Source organism: Mus caroli, chromosome 4 (assembly GCF_900094665.2).
Source record: "Mus caroli chromosome 4, CAROLI_EIJ_v1.1, whole genome shotgun sequence".
NCBI lineage: Eukaryota > Metazoa > Chordata > Mammalia > Rodentia > Muridae > Mus > Mus caroli.
In genome coordinates this window covers 30,817,660-30,842,436 of record NC_034573.1, presented here as the reverse complement: position 1 = coordinate 30,842,436, position 24,777 = coordinate 30,817,660, and the positions used below count along the sequence as shown (strand labels likewise).

At 36.2% G+C, this 24,777-nt stretch overlaps 1 protein-coding gene across 15 annotated transcripts in view; it reads left to right on the top strand.

Annotated features, from left to right (window-relative positions):
• Positions 1-24,777, top strand: part of Lingo2 (leucine rich repeat and Ig domain containing 2) — a 1,160,577-nt gene that overhangs the window by 467,137 nt on the left and 668,663 nt on the right. The window contains exon 2 of one of the 15 annotated variants that reach the window (XM_029476373.1): positions 18,844-19,012. The exons of the other annotated variants lie outside the window; for them this stretch is intronic. The gene's annotated coding sequence lies outside the window, so the exon portion shown is untranslated. The remainder of the gene's footprint in view (positions 1-18,843; positions 19,013-24,777) is intronic. 15 annotated transcript variants of the gene reach the window in all.

The window sequence follows — 24,777 nt, the reverse complement described above, 5'->3', positions numbered from 1 at the left end:
GACACTTCTCTTTGTTTACAAAGTCTAAATTTTTTCCATCCTATACTCCCTCCAGTCGTCTCTCAAAACTACAGGTGCTATGTCCACACATTAATCTCTTTACTTGTTCATGTATTCCTTCAATGCAAAGCTGTTATCCTCCCTCTTTTCTATATACTGTCTGACATGCACAGTAGTGAATTAAATAGTTCTTCTCTCTCGGAGCTTTTGATTTAATGAGGGAGGCAGATATTAATCAACTCACATAAATATATAATTGGAAATTGTAATCAAAGACTGATTCTGTTTGAAGTGGAAGGGTCATGGAAACTCCTTGTGGAGGCACAGCGTTTAAGCTGAGATCTGAAGGGAGAGCCATTTAAATAGGACCATAGGACAGTTGTGTTCTGTATTCCCAAACGCCTTTTCTAATCACTTCTGAAAAAGTATTGGTGGAGCCTTCTCATCAGCTGATGAGGCTCTCTTAATTAATGAAGTTTCTTTGGAAAAAAAAGGTTGACTCTCTCTCTTTCACCATATATGTATCTATGTATCATCTATGATGTATATATGTGTATATGTATATATGTATAGATAGATAGATAGATAGATAGATAGATAGATAGATAGATAGATAGATGCTGTAGGATGATGAGTGAGCATTGTACACCAGCTCTGCATTTTGTTAGATTATTTAGGAATTAGGACAGATTTTGACTTTGTTCAGAAGTTCATTCATGAGCATTTAATTGAAGTAGTAGAATTGGATTGAATGTTCTTATCATGCACTACAACCATAACAAATGCCCTTTTCTTTCATACAGTACCACTCCATTGTTACCTTACAGAACGTTGCTAATTGATTTCGGTGGGATGTGCTTTGTCTTTTGAGGCTGACTTCCTTGATTATGAACAGTAGTTTGTTTATGTAGTTGTCCTTTGCTGTCTTTGAAGAACTCGTTTTCCAGAGGCACCCATGCATACAACAATCTTTAGATACACATTTCTCCTATATGAAATGGAAGAGTGATTACAAATTGCATACATCTTCACCTATGCTTCAAGTCATCTCCAAATTAGGTGAAATACCTTACATGATGTATCTGCCATGTAAAAAGATGTTATACCACATTGGTTAGGTAATAATAAGAAAAAAAAATAGCTCTGGGGCCTGTTAGGAAGAATATAAGACCTTTCTAAGCTTTTACAGAACATCAAGCAGATGCTGTGTTTGAAACCTTGAGGATATCAGAACATATGACATGCATGTGTTCTCACTAGATAACATATTTGTTCTTACTAATTAATGATAGAATGGTTTTCATTACTATTGCTTTACAAAGATAGTAATTTTTTTCTGTTTGTATCTGAGTGTGAAAACATAAATGACAAACACAGCAAAGATCACATCTGAAGGACTAGTGATTTAGGCAAACATGGGCTGCCAGCTAGGAGCACCTTAAATAAGGTGCAGCCAGCCCCTCTATCTGTTGTATTCCTAGTGGTGTGATATAGAAGGGGGGTTGAAGCAAAGAAACAGAATTAATTTGTGTTAGGAAGGCCTGGCAAAGCCGACTAAGACTCTCTTGTGTTTGCATATGAACTGCTTTACTGCTCATCGCCCCTGGATCCCTGGCTCATTGGATAAAGATCACTCATGCTCCCCTCCTGAACAAAAAATGCACATTATTTTACACAGACCAGACTCAACAGATATGCTTGTATTCAAATAAAAACAAGCTAAAGCATACAGATGAAACTTTTCACAGACATGGGGCCACCACATGAATAACCTCAGAATTCAGAAAATGTGACTTGGTAGACAAAGGTTTTCTTGTGTATACCTCAATCATTTTACATGGGAGGCATGCAGGTTGAACAGGCATTCTTATTTTTCTGTTGTGAATATTCTTGTTTCATCCACTTTCCATTCATTATATTGTATTAAAGTATAGAACTTTTAATATTTTCCTCAACTATGCCTATGTCGTAAAACATCAAATCCTATGCTTCCATGGTAGTTTCAAGTTCTCTTTGGTTGATGAGGGGATGCAAGTATTGTTTACTTGAAATGTAGAACATTAAAAATACAATGAGAACATTCCCTTGGGCTTTTGTTCTTGCTTTCTGGTTTCTGTTTATTCTTGTCTCTTGAATAGTGTGTGACTGAAATACAGTTTCTGCTGGAGCATTTCTTGTTGAGCCATATTCTGACAAAAACCCCACTTTAAAAATGCATGGGCTTTAATTGTGTCTGCGTGGGGTGATGGATGCAGCACACTTGCTGCCTTCTATAACTTCTGAACAATTGGTTTTCACCAGACTTCTTTTCCTCAATCTCCAGCACCCTGGAAATACGTACACACTGACACAGTCCCCAGTGGTACCCATTCATCTCTCAGACCTCCAAACAGACCAGACAGCAGTTAATAACTGGGAAGACAGACAGTGGGAGGAGAGAATCATTAAAAGACTGTTGAGCAGGACGAGTCATCACCCTTGGGAATCTGACACAGATTGTGCGATACAAAAATTGATCTGTTACCACTCTAACTCTCTTTTCAAGCGTTAAGAATTTTATTATTTTAAAATCCATGTTGTAGAAAATGGCATGGAAAGAGAATACCCTCTGGAAGGCTCTCTAGAATGAGCAGACTCATGAAAGATGGGGACAGAGAACAAGAAGGAGGTGGGAAGCAGCAGGGGAATTCAGATGTTTATCTGATGGTCAGTGGGGAAGCGATGACTTGAAACATTCAATTGTCTGGATTGAATTTTTTTCTTCCTCTCTATGTGTTTTAGTACTCATAAGTATCTGCCATGTCACTAAGGGCTCTTCTGGGTTAGTGGATTAATATGTGATTATTTTGTAAAATACCATTTTAAATACAAGTTTTCATCAAGGATTTGTGGGCTTGGCAGCAGAGCAGAATGTCATGAATGTCACCAAAACCAAAAATCTCATTAGGTTCTAAAGCCCCAGAAGCTAGCTTAGAAAAATACATCACTGTTTACTTAAAAAGCTAATTTTATAGTTTTTCAGATTGACCATTGTTCCTTGAGCAGGTAAAAATATATACTCTTAGGTAACATTAATTATTTTTAAATATTATTTTTACTATGTTCACCTCTAAATATAAAAGTTTGTTTCATCCAGGTAACGTTTCTTTTTCAACCATAATCCAGTTTAAAGATTTCCATAGAATATTACCTATTAAAAACTACACACTACTACAATGTCTTTGTTGTTTACATGGTCATGAAAATAGCACCTCATAGTGTGTGTGTGTGTGTGTGTGTCTGTCTGTCTGTCTCTGCCTCTATTTCTGTTTCTGTATCTTTCTTTTTTCTTTTTTTTTTTAATAATTTTTTATTACATATTTTCCTCAATTACATTTCCAATGCTATCCCAAAAGTCCCCCATTCCCTCCCCCCAACTCCCCTACCCACCCATTCCCATTCTAGGCCCTGGCATTCCCCTGTACTGGGGCACATAAAGTTTGTGTGTCCAATGGGCCTCTCTTTCCAGTGATGGCCGACTAGGCCATCTTTTGATACATATGCAGCTAGAGTCAAGAGCTCCGGGGTACTGGCTAGTTCATAATGTTGTTGCACCTACAGGGTTGGAGATCTCTTTAGCTCCTTGGATACTTTCTCTAGCTCCTCCATTGGGGGCCCTGTGATCCATCCAATAGCTGACTGTGAGCATCCATTTATGTGTTTGCTTACCTACAAGTGATTTCAGAAATATTATGAAACTATCTATATCAAAGGCATATTAGACAATAGAAAAGATGCTGGTTGACGTTCTATGAGGATTAGAAAAAAGGCCTACTTTCAAGCCAGAAATACATGGATGATTCCTAGGAACGTTTATAAACGATGTGTGGAAGCATTTGCATATGGTATTTACCATCTGAGAAAAGCCAAAATGTCACTTTTATGTAACAAATCAGGAGCCTGAAAGTTATTGCTACATGCTAAACAGGTAACATGGTGGACAAAAAATACATTTAACAATTCTGTCTAGATCTGACAGAACTGAACGCACAGAAGAAGCTATCAGGTGGGATACAGCAGAAACCCATAAGCACTAATTTTTTTAAACTCAGTCTCTGGCAGAAAAATGTAGCTAGTCTTTGAAAAGCCCATGAAGGTTTTGTGAGAACCAGTCTAACACTTGAGGGTTAAAATTTCTTACAATGGAGCGTGGAGGACCTACCACCCCCATTTTATCTACTTAATCCTTACTAGGTTTGCTCATTGATGTTCAGTGGGAATTCATTTCCTTTTTAAGGCAGGAATTGGGAAAGATTAGCCATTTTTAAATACAGCAGAGCATTTTGTCCTTACTAACAGGATCTACACTTAGAAGAGAAAACCTTTCATCAGAGCTTAACTTACTGAGGATTTGTCAGACTGTTCAAGGGAAAGCAATACCCCACCCCTACCTGCCTCTAGCCTTGTGCATTAAGAAAATAAATGAGCAAATCAAGATGCCCTAGCCATTTGCACCACTAAAGAGGGGACTGTGAAGTATTGTGGAGCCCACAGCTCCCGGTAACAAGATCACTAAAACACTGAGATTATAAAATCATACCATACACTCGTAATTCTCTTTTCCCTACCTTAACATTCGCTTTAATAAAGCTAATATGGTAGCACCTATTATTCCTACTTACCTAGCTGATTAATATGGAAAACATTAAAGAAACGGAAAACTGCAGGATTAGATTCAGATATGACAAAAAATTGAAAATTTCAGACCAGAATCTTCCTTTTTAAAGTGCAATTAATATGCTAAAGGCTTTTTTTTAATAGACAATTTGTAAGGACAGGGAAAATAAAGAGAAAGATGTCACTTTTTGTTTGTTTATTTTGTGGTTTTAATTAATTAATTGATTAATTCATTATTGTATTCAGTTTACATCCCACTATCAGCACACTTTCTCTTACCAACACCTCCCATGCAGATCCTCACGTCATTCCTACCTCCCTTTGTCCTCTGAAGAAGAGGAGCAGCCTCCTCCACTGGTATACCAAGCCAGAGAGAGATGCATCTTTTACTGAAGAACAAATTTATGAAAGATAAAAAGGCATAGTAAAAGTAAAAAAAAATGTATCTATTGAGCTTACTTATAGATTAGTTGTGTCTCAAAAGTAAAGAAGGCAGCTTCAGGAATTGGTAATAGCAAAGTCTAAATATGAAAAGACTAAAGACATCAGGCTCCAATATTCCAGAATTGTGGGACAATCAAAAATAGTATAAAATATACATATACCATGACTACCAGAGGAAGAAGGAAGAGAAAAAAGTCAGTAGAATAGAATATTGATCGACTTTCCTTCAGGTCAGTGTCAGAAACTTAATCATATACCCAAGAATAGCAAAGAGCACCATATTATTAAGATTAATTTAATTTACTATGAGCAAAATAAAAGAAACAAAACTGCCACACATCCACTAACCTAAAACATACAGCTCAAAATACCATCTTCTCATCCCCACATATAACATCAACATATCAAGTACTGAAAGATATTAGGAGAAAGCCAATATGCTTCATGAGAAGTAAAATTGATCTCATAAGCATGAAAGAGAATAGGATGAAGTGTTTCCAGGCATAGGTGAACATGTAGCACACTAGCAAAGCATTCCACATTCTGTGACATTGTATTTCAGAGGAGTGGAAAGGCTGGTGGTAGAGCTTGGAGTAGAAGGCTTGCATCATGTATGAAGTATGTGTCACTTGCATGCTTCAGACAATGACAAAGGAACAAAGTTTCTCCCACACTAGGGCTTATCCACAAACAAGTAAAATCTGAGGATCATATGGTCAATAGATATGCTTTGCAAAATATTTATTTGAAATAAGCCAATGACTCCTCTCTATGTAAGAAGAAATAATATTAGAAAGGAAAAAATGAAATAAAAAATCACAACTTTATTTTTGCAGCTGTACCCTTTGATAATTCACAATAATGTCAAAATTATCTGTTGTCTATGTACCATATATAAATAAACTGAATGATATAAGTGACCTAAGAGAAGAGCATTGGAAGGACTTTGGTTATTATAGTTTCTCTAAGTGATATTTGTCAGTGATTTGAGATTGCAAAATACATACTGCTGAGTTCAGGGCAGTCAGTGAAGTAGTAAACCTAAAATTAAAAAAAAAATTTAACAAGAGAAAAAAAATCTTATTAAACGTTCAATACCCTTTCTTCAGTGGTAAACAGAAAATAAAGATGAAGATCAGCTGGTGCACCTGAACTCAGAAGCATCTGCAGTTAATTAATTATAATTTCTAGCTACTGAGGCTTCATCCAGCAACACTTTTGGTTGCTGATATGAAGTATTCACCAAAATAGAGCAAATTATGTGCCATAAAATACACCTCACAGAATTAAAAAGAAATTGTCCAATTCATGTTTTTGGACTCAGAGCTGAATTATAAATGAATGGCAGGAAAAGTACCTTTTAAATGCACCTCCCTGTCTTCCCACATTCTTCCTATTGATCCCACATTTCTTCCCAAAGAGTGGCTTCATTTTAGAAATTATAATTTTTCGTTAGTAATTAGAGAAGTATAAATATAACTTGTTGGGTCCATTTAGTGTTGCTCATATGTAAATATTTTTATATTCAGATAATTTTGTTAGTGATATACTAATATACTAATACACTAATATACTAATAGTTATATACTAATATGCTAATATATACTAATATATTATTTCATTAGTTATATACAGAAGTATAAATATAACTTGTTGGGTCCATTTAGTGTTGCTCATATGTAAATATTTTTATATTGGATATTTTTTAATTTACATTTCAAATGTTTTCTCCTTTCCAGGTCTCCCTTTCTGAAACCCCCTATCCCATCCACACCTGGCTCTGCCTATATGGGGGTGTTCCCCACCCACCCACCCACCCAGTCCTGTCTTCCCACCCCGGCATTCTCCTTCAATGGGGCATCGAACTCAATCAGCCCCAAGGGCCTCTTCTCTCACTGATGTCCAACAAGGTCATCCTCTGCCAGGGCCATGGGTCCCTCCATGTGTATTCAAATTTTTTTAAGGCTGACTGTTTGGGATTAGATAATCTACCAGGTTATTCATCTCTGGGAAAAACTGATTTTTCCCCCTTCTCAGAATCTATCCATTATTAATGGATCTTCATTTGGGGGTAGGGTCTGGCAAAATTTCTCCTGTCCATGATGGCATGTCACCTGATGTTGTCATTGGTCACACCTTTTTTAGGTAATCATACTGTTGATATTTCATGGGTGCAGTTTCCTTGTTATCTACAGAGGGCACAGTATTCACAGGGGATGTCCTTGTCCTCTTACTCTTACCTTCAATCATTCCACATTCTGTAGCTCACTGAATTTTCCCAGGGTAAAGTGTACTCTAGATACTTGACAAAGCACTGGATGGGCATGCTGAAGTTGGATCAAAAGCATTGCTTTGTTGAAAATGTATATAACGGAATGTTATGTTGTAGTGAAAGAAAATAGAAATTATATTGCCACCAAATGTGGAAGACATTTAATGAATCATTAACTTGAGGTATAAAACTAATATTATAAATAAAAACATTACATTTTAAGAAAGCAATTATTTTGCCTAGTGTATTATTAGCCTTTATAAGCTATAGTGTTTCACTTGCCCAAGTGTGAAAAACAAACTATTGATATTAGTCTCCATGAATCAGCTTTGTTAGGATATTATTTTACTCTGGCAAATTCAAAGTTGGCTTGTAATGAAGACTGTCATTGGATTCTGGTGTTAATGACAGAATGGATAGCTTCACAGAATGTTTTTTGATGTTCTCATTTCATACAGTAAGCCTGTGGTAATATTATCATCACTGGCGTGGCCTACTGATATACCTGTCTAGCTAGACTGATAACTGTTTTAAGTCCCAGCCTCTTAAATGCCTACCAGATGATAGGCTTAATGATGCATTCAATGAAAACAAATCTTCACAGCAATCAGCTAATTAATAGAAGCAGGTTACTGAGAAATCATTTCAACTAATCTGCTTTAAATATATATCTTCTACCTAACTTTGGAAAGCTGTCTATATGTTTGTGAATGAGAAATAAAATAAAATTCCAGAAGCTGAGTGAGATGACAATGAACTATATGTCATTTAAAAAACAATTGACATATTAATGTATTAGTTACTTTTTAATTTCTCTGGCAAAGTATCAAACACAGACAACTTAGAGGAGGGAAGATACAGTTTGTTTTACAGGTCTAGAGGATTTAGGTTCATTGTGCTAGGGAAGACTTTAGAGCAATAGTAACTTATCAGGAACATGAGGAGGCTGATCAAGTTGTAGCAGGCAGGAAGTAGAGAACATGGCAGAATGGAGCAGCGAAAACATATTGAAGGACCTGCCCCAAAGAATCCAGACTCAGTTCTTAGCAGGTACATGGTACAGCTCAAAAACATTTATAATTCCAGATCCAGAGTATTTGATGTCTTCTTCTGGCCTTAGGCACCAAGCACACATATGTTGCATAGACATTCACGGAGGTAAAATACCTGTACAGAAAATAAATTATAGATAGATAGATAGATAGATAGATAGATAGATAGATAGATAGATAGATAGATAAATTTAGTATAAATAACACTACAAAAATCAAACAAGTGAGCATGTCACAAGAAACTCTTGGGCTATGATGGAATTGTAGATGTGACAGGAAATTTCTTCTGTCTCACTTCTTTTGCCTTATCACTGACTCTGAGTTAGGAAGAAAAAATGCTATCTAAAAGAAAGAGGGTCAGGAAAATCACGTCATGTTACTGGTGAGTCTCTATAAGTCTCTTTTAAAAGGCAAATATGGCTTTGATATTATGGTTGATTACCTGTAGGAAACAAGTAGTTATGAAGCTCTCAAGATTTCAGTGGCATTGGAATGGTTCTCCTTTTTAATTTTTTTTAAATTTACATCCCAACTGTTACCCTGTCTCCAGCCTCTACCCTCCGCCCCCTGCCACACACAGAGTTTTTCCCCTTAACCCCTACCCCTTTGTCTCAGAGTGGGTGTGTCTCCCTCACTGATCCCCTCACCCTAGGACACCATGTCACTACAGGAGTGGACACATCCTCTCCCACTAAGACCAGAAAAGTTAGCCCTCTGCTTCCCATGTGCCAGGACCTTGTACCAACCCGTGTATGCTCTTTGGTTGTTGGCTGGGTCTCTGGGAGCTCCTAGGGGTTCAAGTGAGTTGATAATCATGGTCTTACTCTGAGGTAGTCATTCTTTTCAGCTTCTTCAATCTTCGATCCATAACTCTTCCATGCTTGAATGTGAGTATCTACATGTGTCTCAGTCAGCTGCTGGGTAGAGCCTCCCAGATGACAATATTTTAGGCTTCTGTCTGCAACCACAACATAAGATCGATCAGTAACATGTCAGGTATTGGTGCCCACCTGTGAGAAGTTGCCCAGGTCACTGTTCAGCCATTCCTTCAGTCTCTGTTCCATTTTGTTCCTGCATTTCTTTGAAACGGGAAAATATGAGGTCAAATGTTTTGAAGGTAGGCTGGTATCACCATAACTCTAGAGGCAGTTTGGGCATTTTGTTTAACGTAACCCACGTTGAGTATGGGAAGCCTTCCCATCCCAGGTCTCTGGGACTTTCTAAAAGTTCTCCCAACCCCCTTCCCCTGACAGCTGCAGGAGCAGAAAATGAAGAAGGGATGTAAATGCCAAAAAGTACTGAGCTACACACTGGGAAACATGACATCAATTGGGAAAATATTTTTTAAAGGGGAATTTCAAAGACATTATACATTTTCTTGTTCTGTAATTTCCCTAGATGTCTCTTAAAAAAAGGTTATTAAGTGAAAGTGTTCTAGAAACTGATTTCAGATTTTTTCCTACTAAGAAATTATGAGGCCTAACACACAAGAACAGCAGCAGGTAGGGATGGAGAGGTCAAAACAACCAGATGACATTTCAGAGTTTAAGCGATGGAATGAAGTGTATAGACAATTACCTGAGTGAAGAGGATTTGGAAGAAAAAAATAGAGCTCGAGCAATAGGCAAATAATAATGTTATTAGCCCAAGGTTATACTGTCTTCTCTTGATATACTGTATGCTAGTATCCTGTCACTATATAATTCCCACAAATCTTTCAGTTTAAAACAACAGGTAATTTTATCTCTGTGTTAAATCCAAAATATAGGTCAAGCCTAACATTCTCCTTTACTCAGTTTCATGCAAGGCTACATGTTAGTTTGGCTACGATTCTGTTTTTTAGTTGATTTGGATGTTTGATTTTATTGAGGCATGATTTCATACTGGCCTTGAAATCCACTGAGTGGGGAATGGATTTAAACTCTGGCTTCCATATCAAATATAACCTATATGACATCAGTAAAATAGAACACAGAAACAAATTTGAATGAGTAGATTTTATTCATGTTATTATCCTGGTTGTATTACTATAGCTTTATTACTTTCTTTTCCTTTTGCTGTAATAAAATATTCTGACAAAAACAAGTTAATGAAGAAACAGCTTATTCTAGCTCACTGTGTAAGCATAAAGTCAATTGTGCCAGTTGAAGCCAGGATAGTAGGAGTGTCAGGCTGGTGACATTGCATTTGCATTTAGGAAATATAGATCAATGAATGCATGTTGCAGTTCAGCTTATTTTAGCCACTTAGAGCATGCAAGTTATGGTGCCACTTAAAATGGACAGGTCTCCCTGCCCCAGTTAATACAATGTAAACAATTCCCACAATATATTCAAAGGCCTGACTCACAGGTGATACTAGATTCTGTCAAGGTGATTGCCACTATTCATGAAATATATGTGTTCCACCATTCCTGGTCAAATATATTATATACATGCATACGTATGTATGTATGTATCTACTGTATGTAGTATGTATGTATGTATGTATGTATGTATTTGTGTGTGTATGTATCAAAACTGGGATTTAAACAAGGATCTTATCCATGCTAAGCAAGTACAGAATTACTGGTCTACATCCCCTAGTCTGTTTTTTAACAAGAGACAAGCTATGCAAATACTGATCTACTGATCAACATCCCAACCCAGACTCTATTCTTAACCTGAAAGCTCAGATTAAGTAGACCCATTTGGAACTTACTTGCTTGGTTATAAAATTAAATTTCTTTGAGTTGCAAGATTCAGGATCTTGGCTTTTTGTTGTGGTAAGTGGAGAGATTCTAAGATTCTATTGACTATGTTCAGGTATGGAAGAGAACTCATAAATTCCAAACAGCACCTAATATTCCCTGTCAAGTGTGCTCTCCTCATATAGAGCAGTACAGCTCATATTGTAAAACAGTATCATAAAATGATGCATTTATATACCATCATCATTTTCCAAAGAATCTATCAGAAAAACCCAATCTCAAGTTTCTTCTACAATCAAAAAAAAAAAAAAAAAAAAAAAGGAATGTTAAAGCCTTGATCCCAACAAACAACAAAGGAAGATTCATCAGGGTAACCCCTTAGAGTTGTTCTCCCACATAATGGCTAAATGAAAATAATCTGTGAGAATGGAGTCTACTATGGTACAAACTGTTGTGTATAATATTGAAAGTACAAAATAGAGCTTTGACTGTGGCCCTAGCAGAACCTGTGTAGTACCATGAAGGTGACTTACCAGATTCGTTTTTATTTTGCTTGCTCAATAGTTTACACAAACGTTGATGTATCTGCCTGCTGGTACTTCCTTGTGTTGACGATAAATTAATGTGATAATTAGTTCCCATTGTTTAAGTGATTTTTTTTCTTTTAATGAAGAACATACCTTCTAGGCTTTTGAATGGCAGCTACACCTGCATTCTTCCTTGGGCAATTTCCTTTAGTGAAACTGTGTCACCTGAAGCAGTGACACTTTCCATTTAAAGCACTGTGGTAAGAGATAACAGTGACAGCATGAGATTTGAGGTCTAGAAAGAGCCTGAGGCAAATAGATTATGTTTAGGCACTGACAAAGCACAGACACATTATTCAGGTTTTGCCCAAGCAAGCTAATTTATTCCAAACTTGTGAAGCTTTGTTTTGATAACTTCCAAGCTTGTTCTCGGCTCAGTGCTTGCTTGACTGAGAAGGGTTTCCTCCCTACTACTCCCTTTTGTCATGACAAATGCTATTTGAAGGACCAAGGAGCTGAAATCAGAGTGAATTATTAAGGCAATGTAATGGAGGTCATAATGATATACCTTGTATTCACATGTATCAACCCAGTGTTCATAAGCATGTGCATGAAGGGTAGCATGCATGTAATAGGAATAGCAAGTCTACAGTTGTTTTAAGGGATAACAATTTGCCACAAATCTTAGAAAACGACTCCATGTTGTCATTTTTTAAAGGATTTCTAATCACTTTATTTAGTTTAAGGTTTGGTTTAGTGGACCCCACTTTCCCATCCACAGGGTCAGTCCATGATGGTAAATAACCGGGAAATGTTTAAACCTTTGATTTTGAACATAATAATTATATATCACTATAGTAACACAACATATTGTGTTAAAAATAGGGAATATAATTAATATCAAAAATTTTAATTTGCAAATAGTCCACTAAAAATAAACAAAGTCTCACCATAAGGGTATAGACCTCAGTGGTTAGGAGAACCGCACTCTTCCAGGGAATCCAATACTCATGTCTACACTAGCACTCATGTACACACAACAATAAACAGATGCACTATATATATATATATATATATACATACATATACACAAATTAACAAATAATATATTATTTCATATTAAAACAGTAGTATTTGCATACACATTACACTTACATATACATATTCACATGAGGTTTGCACTGACTCTAATGGGTACATGTGCAAAATGTGTGTATCATTAATATGAATGACTGAGCCACTTGTAAATTACAACATTTTAAAGAAAGAAAGAAAGAGAGGGAGTTGAATTGACTGACATGTTTATTTAAAAAAAAAACAGTGAATATTATTTGCTTAGAATAAAGCTATTAATGAGGAAACCACAGTTAAAATATTTAAAATGCCTTCCTGCGATATTATAGCATTCTCAGTTTAATATATTCATATTTATTTTCCTATGCAAAAGCTGTGCTCAACTATAGATACAAGATTAAATTTTACTTAGTATAAATAAGGTTTTCTTATAGTATGTAACCTAACCATTTTCCACAAATTGCTTATGGTTTTTAATGCTTTCTAATTACATTTTATTTCCAGGTGCATTCTTGTCATTATTCCAAATTGTCTACTCCTGGTATAGGCAGTATGACCACTGCCTTTGTTAAATTTACTCCTTATTACAAAGGCTACAGAAGATGTGAATTGGCAGATGATTTGAAATGATACATCTTTGTCATTTGAAACAATACAGGTCATAGTGATTAAAGGATCCACACTGGGAACTGTATATTTGGATGCACTGATAGTTGGGACAGATTAGCAGAATTCATCCTGCTTTGACTTAAACCCAGGAAAGACTATGTTCCAGAAAGTTCAAGTTTCTAAACTGTTAAATAAGATTGAGCTACATTCAGAGCCTGTCATCATGTCTAGAGAGGAGGAGACTTTAGGGTTGGGCCTACAATGTATTTATTCTGCACAGATAGAAAATGGCCAAAGATCCATCAGCCAGTGCCCATCCATCTGCTTTCTAATCTAAGTCGTCTCAAAACTACCTCAAGATGGTACTCTAAGGAACAAAATCTTATTTAAGAACCTTTGAATATCAATATAAACATTCAACTGGTGATGTATCAAACATCTGTACTCTCAGTGTTCTAATTTAAAACTATAAAAAAATGTAGTTTTCCATTTCAATGAGCTTGTTTGCACCATAATAACTTTAAAATATCACTTTAATCAATAATATGAACAGTACCAGAGCCTTTGTGCCTACAAAATGTCAGCTGTTTAATTTTGAAAAATGGATATTGCCCTTAAAAACCTCATCTGGTCAAGCCTTTGCATTACCTTACACTTAGCACGTGCTACATAGACTTAAGTCTATACAGACTTAAGAACACTGACGATGCCCTCATTAATTATATCAAGGAGACATAAAGTTTGGTATCTTTCTATGTGATATTCAGCTACAAGATTTTAGGGTTTAATTGATTACCCAATTTCTGCCCCCACTAAGTATAGAAAATCAAGAAGAAAATTAAGCTATTATAAAACAGGGTTGCATTTACATTTACTCTCTAAGACACACACACAAAGAGGAAGAGAAAAAAATTACAATTTTTGCTTTAGAGTGAAGAAAAGTCAATGTTTTTTTAACTTTTCAATCGTATTTTTACTTCATTTTTTTTCTTGGATATTTTCTTTATTTACATTTCAAATGTTTTCCCCTTTCCAGGTCTCCCCTTCGGAAGCCCCCTTTTTCCTTCTCCTGCCTCTATGAAGGTACTCCCCCACCTACCCACTCCCATCCTCCTACCCTGGCATTCCCCTACTCTGGGGCATTGAACACCCTCAGGCCTGAGAGCCTCTCCTCCTACTGATGTCAAACAATGCTATCTTCTGCCACATATGTGGCCAGCGCCATGGGTCACTACATGTGTATTCTTTGGTTGGTGGTCCAGTCCCCAGGAGCTCTGGGAGGTCTGGCCTGTTAACACTGTTGCTCCCTCCATAGGGCTGCAAATCCCTCAGCTCCTTCTTTCCATTCTCCAACTCCTCCATTGGGGACCCACCGAATTGAGTCTAATGGTTGGCTGCGAGCTTCCTTCTTTGTATTTGTCAGGCTCTGACAGAGCCTCTCAGAAGAAAGCCATATCAGGCTTCTCTCAGAAAGCACTTCCTAGCATCCACATAATGTCCATGTCCGCGTTTGGCGGCTGTGTATGGGATGTATCCCCAGGTGGGGCAGTCTCTGGATGGCCTTTCCTTCAGTCTCTGCTCTACACTTTGTCTTGACAAAATGCTCCTTGCCGCTACTATCTCTAATCTCAACATTTGGAAGATGGTTCTGAGGTAGAAGTCATTTGCAAGGAAAGCTGTAGTACATGAGACCCTGCCTACCTTGTAAGTAAACTAGGGAGAGAGAGTCATGAAAAAAGAATGGAAAGGAAAGGAGAAGCAGAATTCTGCCACTGTAATTTCCCACAATATAGATGAATGTGAATAACATTAAGCTTAATGAAATAAATCAGGCTTGGAAAGATACATTTATAGTCTAACAAACTTCGGATGGAAAGAGCATTGTGGGAATGCTGGTTACCAATGCTAGAGGGTTAGAAGATATGGTGGGTATCTTGGTTACCAGCAACCTCACATTGTTTTTATCGGAGATTTGGGGGTAGGAGAACATTGTGGGGATGATGGTCAAGAGCACAAGATTCCATCTGGATAAAAGCAGTAGATAAAATTGATACAAGCACAAAAGGATACCTACAGTCAGTAACAGTGCATGGTTTTCTCAAAAATCCCTGAGTGTAAAGTATTCTTACTACAACATTGTAAATTGGTGAAGGGCAGTCAATGTTAATTAGGTCCAATTAACTATTGTATGATATGGACTTATATAAAAGCAATACGATATAATGTATTCATTTCATTAAAACAATTACAAATAAAATGTTAAAATCATGAAGAATCATATGAATATATCCCTGAAGAAATAAAAGCAAAGCAACCCAGAATCTTTATTGTACAGAATTTTTCTGCCTTTTTTTCTGCAAATATATACTGAAATAAAGATTTTTAAGGCCATGAATTATTACTAGTAGCAGTAGCAGTTAATATATGTATATGTGTGGTGTATTGATTGTTTCACATTTGTATACCAAAGTGTTTATGTTTTTGTTGGTTAGTTTTCTGCTTCAGTGATAAAACATCAAATCAAAATCAATAGGAAAAAAGCTTACTTTGGCTTATGGTTCCAGAGGGAAGGACAATAATGGCAGGAACGGGATAGTGGCAGGTGTCCAGAGCAAGACAATGAGGAAACACACCTTTAACTCTAACTCAGAGCACACTGGAAGCTGGATAACACTCTAAATTCTCTTGGACTGCCCCTAGCACAGTGGCACACTTACTCCAGCGATGCTCCAATTCCTAATGTTTCTACAACCTCCCACAAAGTGCCACCATCTGTAGACCAAGTGTTCAAATGTCTGAAGCTGTGGTGAACCTTCCTCATTCAAACCACCACGGTTTTTGCTCATTAAATATACGAACTTTTACATGGTAATCATATCTCAATAGAGTATTTACAATTAAAACTTGTGAATAATAAGTCTCTAATATAATTCTTCGACATAAGTGTCACATACACATTGGGTCATTAGATAGCGGGTATAGAGCGTTTCTTAAAGTCGTCCACTAAACTGATTGTGAAGTAAAAGACCACATCTTTTAAAAGAGCATTTCGGGGAAATCAGAATGACAGAAGAAGGTGAGTTGGCGGAAGCTTAGGTTCTTAAGAGTCGCCTGGAGTAAGTTTACCCTGAGGAAACTTTTTGTTAACTTTGAGAATGGTGAAGAGCCTTCATAAAACTCAGAAACATTGAATCAATTTTTCCTGAGAGTCATCAAAATTTTTAAAGTCAGGAATTTTAAAAAATATTAATGCAAGATAACAAGAAACTAGCTAAGAAATTTTCTTAAGATTTTTTTTAATTGACAGAGTTGCATGGATACATTATCAATAGTTTCTTTATACCCAGCGAACCTTCAAAACAGTGAATCAAATTTTAATTATTCTGTGAACTTATATGTATAAAGACCTATTTTCCTAAAATATATGGTACGTATTATATTCTCCTTGAAAAATTTCTTTAATTCTATTCATAGGTGGACTTATATATTGAGTCAACCTATGCATTAAGTACTTGCTGGAATGCTTCCTTAATAGCATATTTTTGGTAACCAGGAAAGCTGGTGGGTGCTCACCTCACATGGCATGCTAAAAGGAACAAAAAAAAAATGTTATCTAATAGTTATTTAGGGCAATATAATTTCACAAATAATGGATTTCACAGTTATTGGAGATGTAATATATTTCAAGTACCTAATGTACTAACTCATTTATTATTCTCATCCATCTCTTTAGGTAAGTAATTTGATATGTTCTTATGAATAAAAGAAGTTGGAATACACTAATCACTAGAAATTTCCAAAAGCCATTCAGAGTAGCTGATAGCATATTGAGAATTCAAATTCAAGAAGACTAGATGCAAATTCTCTGCTGAAAATCACACTGTGCTGCGAAATAGTAGGGGAAAGCTTCCAGAAGACATAGTAAAATACTAAAAGACATTCCCAATCAGAAGGAAGTATGCAATTATTAGAAGTGGCTTTTAGAATGAAACCTAGAGAGATTTGGAAATGACCAGAGAAGGTATTGAGTAAAATAGTTTTAACAAACAACATTCCCAGTCAGGACCTTACAATTAGGGTAGCATTTTCAGCAAAATGGAGCAAAAATTACCTGTGATTGGATTAACAGTGCCTTTTGGTTTGGGGCACTAAAAGGAATACAATTGATATCCAAAAGACAAAGGGAAGTCAATTATGTAGAAGTAAGACCTGATTAATATCTTACAGTAAAATTTTATGTCTTAGATATAGAAAATGGACATGAAGGGCAAGAATAAAGCACAAGTAGACTACATAAGTAAACCAAAACATACCCGGTTGCTTGGAGTGGGCACAATGATGAAGTGGTAACACAGAAATGAGCTCAGGATGCACCTGGGAGGTTAGAAAGGAGAATCATCTCCAAACGGGGCACTGGTTTCTGAATTGGGATTTCTGGACTAAAATATTTTTTGTTCACTTGATTGATTGATGATTGATTGATTGGTTGGTTGGTTTGTGGATTCAAGGTCTGAAGCCATATTTGTTACACTTGAAGAGTTATTTTTGACGAGACTCAGATGTAGAAGATCCTCAGTGAGGACAGACTATGACTCTTGACAAGCTGTTCCTATCATATTCTTGGTTTCCTTCATTCTCTTAGACAAAAGCTTAGTGTATTCTGCAGTGCCTCCTTATTTCTCTTAGTACACTGTTTATTCCAAGCTAAATGTGTTTGTGTTGTAGGACACAACCATTGAGTAGCATGGTGTTGAATCTTGTGTACTTTGTTGCTGCATTTTTTACCTTCTTATTTAAAGATGGTCTGACACATTGGCAGATATCATATGCTTTAGAGAGACTGAAAAGTTTCCAGATTCTGCTACATCTTTTGGGACTCAGACACTGAGATACAGTAGTATCTGACAGTTCAGGACTATCTTTCTCTAATTTTGTTCACAATAACTAAGTTGAGAATCCTGAGATTGACGTCTACGATGCATCCTAAAACAGACTTGTGTTTCTCTTCAGTTATTCTTAGCCTATAAAACAGCAGTGTCACTCTGCCATGGTTCAAGACACCTTTATTCATGGGGAAATCCTGTTTGTTGCTTCTACCACTTATAAGTAACACAAACTTGCATTTTGGCCAGTTTACATCAACCTGGCAGAAGCTACAGTCCTTAGAGAGGAGGGAGCCTCTATAGAGAAAATACTTCCATAAGATTGGGATGTAGGGCCCATCACATTGTGTATGGTGCCATCCCTGAATTGGTGGTTCTGGGCTTCATAAGAAAGCAGACTGAACAAGCTGTGATCCATGGGTCAATTAGGTTCTAACATCTGGTGGCTGAGAAGGAGATATTCAGTTTCATCTTGACATGGCTGATAATCTAAGAGGAGCCTCCCTGCCTCCCAAAAGGAGTCTTAAGTATTACTGCATAATATCCTAATCATTATAATTATCTGGAATTATGGGATTTTCTTTCAAAACATAAAATATGTTTATATTGAAAGTGTTTTTTTTTTTTTTTTTNTCAGAAGAGTTCAGTGAGTGGTTCAAACATAGAACATAACATGGACTTACCAGTGGAACACATGTGACAGTGCTCAGGGAAATGTTGTTGAAGGTGAAGAGCAGAAGGTGTGAATCCATTCCAAAAACATTCCCAACCTACACGGATATGCTTGGATGATGAAAGTAAAACGTGTATGTATTCCAGGAGAAAAACTGGCAAAACTGCTAATTCTCATGTTTCCTCTTTCATTAAATCACTTATACAACAAATGATTTTACTTGGTTTGCTACACGTTTAGTATAATACTAGACACTGGGAATGGACTGAGCAAGAATGGCTTACATCTTCAGAAAAGCTTAGCTTCATTGTTTTAACGAAACTGCTTCTAGCAACCTGTATGCTCATTTATGACTTCATTTGTGTTTGTGGTTGTTGTGGTTGTGGTTGTTGTGGTTGTGGTTGTTGTTGTTTTGTTGTTATTTTGTTGTTGAACTGTGGTTAAGAAGGCAAAAAATCAGCTGCGCAGTTATTAGGTTGCTATCACTGGTTTCCTTTGGTTAGGAAAAACAGCAGTTGTTAATAACTTAAGTTCCAAAGACCAATGTTTTGTTTCAAGCCTTGGTCTATTATTTGCTCAGTAAATCTGTCTATACCTTTGTTAGAAGTTGTGCTGTGTCCCTCTGTGCTAATGGTGACAATAAAAAATAATGTCTTTGCCTTGTTCTGAGAATTAACTGGAGAAATTGATGTGTTAAGAAGAGTGCTTAGCATATAGAAATTATTCAGTAATCATTATGTAACTAGAGGGCTTGAAAATGTGTGTGTCAGCATTCATAATGTGGAGATATATTCTTTAAATATATTTAATACCAGACAAAACATGTAGGTTAGCGGCCAAACATTAAAGTTGTAGTAGAAGTTCAACTCTCAAAAGTTTAAGCAGAATAAAGTTTTAACTTGATTGACCTAATAAAAAGACACCAGAGCATTGTATCCCATTCTAGGGTTTTGAAAGATTAAAGAAAATAAAAATGTAGATATCCTTAGCAGGTGTATCTCTAAGAGAGTCATGAACAAAGAAAGTGTGTGCCACAAAGCAATCTGGAGTGAAGTCCTCGTCGCTCTGCTGGGAGTCCCCAAACAAAGCAGTTAAAAACCAGGCAACTTGAAATAAAGAAGAATAAAAAGTAACTGTTTGAGGTTTCCCTTTTTTCTACTTAAGAACAGGCAGTGTGAATTTCATACTCAAGTAGAATTGGGTATCGTAAAGGTCCAAGAGTCTCTTTCAATGTGGCTCCTGGCAATGCGCTTTCAGTGGAATCTGTAGACAGGATTCATCAGTACTGTCACTGGACTTTTCTAAACTAAATGTTTGCTTTCAATATTAAAATTTCCAGTGAGTAAGCCAGTCAAAAACTGTGAATGTATTTTTCTCTCTATCTTCCTTTTGTTCTATTGCTGTAGAGAACTAGTTATAGTTGGGCTGATATGTTACAATTAGTTTTATAATTTAATTTTTTAGTATTAAACTCTTAATTTGTAGTATTGGTTGAGTATTACATAGATGTTTGACTCACTAGCACTGAGAAGAAAGAAATAGTATATTCAGTTTTATCTATCTTAATGAAAAACAATTGTGAATATTTGCATTCTTTGGAAATATTGCTTCTATGACATCTATTTGCTAGACATATTAATTAAAATTTTTAATATTATGTGAATGTTACCTGTTTAAAATACTAGATTTTTAGGAATTTTCTAGGTTAGTATTAAATAGGTAACTTAACTGCCTTGCATATTAATAATTATTCTTTTTTTAATTTAAATTTTTTCCTTTTCTTTTTTTATTAGGTATTTTCCTCATTTACATTTCCAATGCTATCCCAAAAGTCCCCCATAACCTCCCCCTCACTCCCCTACCCACCCACTCCCACTTTTTGCCCCTGACATTCCCCTGTACTGGGGCATATAAAGTTTGCAAGTCCAATGGGCCTCTCTTTCCAGTGATGGCTGACTCGGCCATCTTTTGATACATATGCAGCTATTATTCTTTTAAGAATGGGTCAAAGCACCAAACACAAGAAAGGGAAAGCTTTCATTCAGAATTTTCTCCTATTTAAAAACTGTCAAATGTTGCAATCATCTGTGTCTGGTCTACTGCACTGATTTTAGTTTTCAAATTTGGTGAAGCATCATTGCATTAAATTTCCTATGTATTCTTACTAGTTCCTTTACCATAGATACCTACCTCCAGTACTCTGGAGATGGTGTTGACTGAAGGATATATCATCTTGAGACAATTATGGTATAACCTATGTGTCCCTGATAAGTAAGATGATCCCAAGTATTTCCTATGACAAATTTGTATTGAATAAATTATGTTTTAATTCATTTGTATTTTATTTAGTTTGAATTCATGTGTGTTGGTTTTGTGTGGGTGTGTGTGCAAGTAGCATGCCGTGGCCCATTTGTGGAGATTAGAAGATAACCTGATGGAGTCAGTACTTTCTCTCCATCATATGAGTCCTGAGGGCTAACTCAGGTCATTGGGCTTGGTGTCAGACCTCTTCACCCACTGAGCCATATTGCTGTCCTTGAAATACTGTTTTTAAAGCAGTGGGAAGCACATCTACCTTTATAGTGTCCACCATTTCTCTTTTCCAAATTACCGAGTGGCTTAAATGATAACAAATAAAAGTGGAGACGATGTAGTAGATGCCACTTATCTGTTGGTGAGTGGGAAATACATCCCCAATGTAGAGAGTACACCGATGTAGGGTGAACACTGATGTAGGGTGCACCGCTAATGTACAGTGCATCCAAATGTAGTGAGCAACTCTTCTCTCAGCGGATATTGAACTCCTCTACTGTCAGTGCACCTCCCCTAGAGATGCTGTGACCAGTAAGATGCTCCTCAGATACCCATGTGCTGTTAGCTTTCCTCCTTTATCTCAGGAATGCACTACTCGCATCTCTTTTCCATAATCATCTCTGAAACAAAATGTCAATTTTTCTACTTATGTCCTACACTAGAAATGTGTGTGTGTGTGGGTGTGTGGGTGTGTGTGTGTGTAGAAGAGGCAAGGGTTGATTTTTGCTATGAAAAATTTTCCAGCTTTTTAAAGTTCATCATTCAATTTTTCCTTCTGAATCACATGTAAATGTACAGATAAAATTCATAACCATAGGCTCTTTACCTGGAGACATTAACATGCAATATGTGTTTTTCTCTTAAAAGGAGAAGGGAGGTTCTTATTGTTCATTTGTTTTCAAATATTCTTTAATATACTACCATAAACCTAAAAGACTCATTTACTACATTTTGAGTAATGTTACATTTTGCTTATCTGTAATCATTACTCTACACATTATCTTTAATAAGTAAAATAATATATATAAAATATGAGTAAATAATATATAATATATAAAAATATCAGTAAAATAATAGTTTTGATTGTATAAATTCATGTGTATAAATCTAGCCTCTTAAATAGAGACTTTTTGTTTGTTTGTTTTTGTTTTGTTTTGTTTTGTTTTTTAGTTTTTCAAGACAGGGTTTCTCTGTATAGCTCTGGCTGTCCTGGAACTGACTTTGTATACCAGGCTAGCCTCGAACTCAGAAATCTGTCTGCCTCTGCCTCCCGAGTGCTGGGATTAAAGGCGTGGGCCACCATGCCCGGCTCTGTTTGTTTTATTTTAAGTAACCAAGTCTGAGTTGGCTACAGTTGAAAACTATTAACTCTTCAAATCTTTTCCCAGAACCATACTCTCAGTTCTCTTTAACATTATTTATTGTAATCACTATAGCATGATGAAGACTGAAATTGGCTGTCAATAGTTTCTTATATAAGCAATTAATTCATGTATGATTTGGTTGCCCATTCTTAGCATTTGTACATATTTCATTTTATATATGGGTTGGAGATATTTTCTAACTCCTAAATCCCCATTTTTTTCTTTATAACTATTATCATTCACCTTGAATTATTTATTTCTGTCAGAATTTGAAAGGTATGATTCTAATCAGTTTTATAGTGGCTTTTAGACCAACAGTTAAACTATACCCACCAAGTCTTATGAAACTGGATTGTCATATTTTCCCTGAAAGTATACATATTTGATTGCCAGCATCCTTCTCCCTTTTCTTAAAATCATTTTAGGGGCTGGAGAGATGGCCAAGAAGTTAAGAGCACCGACTGCTCTTCCAGAGGTCCTGAGTTGAATTTCTCACAACCATCTGGGATTAGATGCTCTCCTCTGGTGTGTGTTCAGAGAGCAACAGTGTATTCACATACATAAAAGAAATAAAATAAATCTTAAAAAAAATCATTTTAGTGGGAAAAAACCTAATGTGTGTTTGACATGAGAAAGTACTGCCTACTGGGTGGGCTGCTCAACCTGCACATTATTCTGTAATGCGGGTTGATACAACGTCACTAAAAGCTTTGGTTTACTGCTCCGGGATCATAGTTCAGAATGGGTTTCTTTACAGAGTACATTGTCAGCTCATTGAAACGCCTAAGGATTCTCTGTTGAGACGCCTCAGCTGACACAGAGGAACTATGCGTCAAACCGCCTTGCTTTTATTTAGATCTTCTCAACATATTTTATGCAGTTTTTTTTCTTTCTCTTCTAAACTTTAGAGGTTTCCAACTTAACTTCTGTTTAATGCCTGTAGTCTCATTGCTTCCTTTGCATTTATATTATGTATTTTATTACCATTGTTTATTTTTACATCTGTCAGACAATAATGCCTCTAAATTAAAATGATTGCTTACTGAAAATTAAGACATGATAAAAATTGTGAATATTAATACATAATCCTTCTACCATAAAGATGTCATATGTGAAATATTTTAAATTTATTTTTGACAAGATTTGACTATGTATCACAGCTTGCCTCACAAACATTTTTCCTTACCCAATTCAGTGTTGTATATTAAATTTGTGTGATACCTCATATAGTTCTGTGATCTCCAAATATGATCACAAACTAAAGTTTTTGTCTTTTGGAACTTGCAAACTGCAGTTTAGAGTTTTTGTGCTGAGATATGTCACCTAGAAGACTTGACAGTTGTTGGCAAAACGTTATTGTGCACATACATTGTTTTTAGACGAAATAGTCATGCAAACTGAGTTCCTCATGCTTCTACAATTAGACTTACTTACAGTCTCTCCAGTAACCAGTCACCCACATGAAAGCTAGAGATTGAGTGTTTTCCTTATTGATATTCATCTTATTTTTGAGACAGTGTCTCTCATAGAAACTTGCTGAAGCTTGCTATTTTAGCTAATGCCTGCACAACCAGCAAATACATTGGATCCAACTGCTTTCCCATTCCTTGCTGCCAGCACTGAAGTCACAGATAGGAGATACCAACACCTCTCTTTTACATGGGTCCTCATGATCAGAACTGAGGTCTTACAATTTGTGAAGAAAATACTTTACCAACTGAGGATGTTGCCCTTCCTACAAATAGTATTTAAGTGAGTGGAGGTACCGAAAAATACCAGGCAACAGCAAAACTCCATGCTTCTTAATTAGCACTTTAATTTGCTTTTAGCAAGTAGTTTTTAAGTGGTTGCTCCTTTAGAAAATTAAAATCTAAATTTAAATTACTATTGGAGTCTTACTGCAGATTACTGTCTTCTATTTTATCCTATTAGTTCTACTTACTTGACATTCTATAATTTCCTATAGGAAATTTATAAATGAAGGGAATGAGACCTATCTGTTTTGATAAGCAGATTGGTAGGTATCTATCAGCAAGTGAATTAAGTTTCAGAAAGATGACTATTGTTTTCATATCTTCTACATAGAAATTATGGAACATGAATGAAAACTTTTGATAAAAGCCAAGTAAAGGGGGCTGGTGAGATGGCTCAGTGGGTAAGAGCACCCGACTGCTCTTCCGAAGGTCCAGAGTTCAAATCCCAGCAACCACATGGTGGCTCA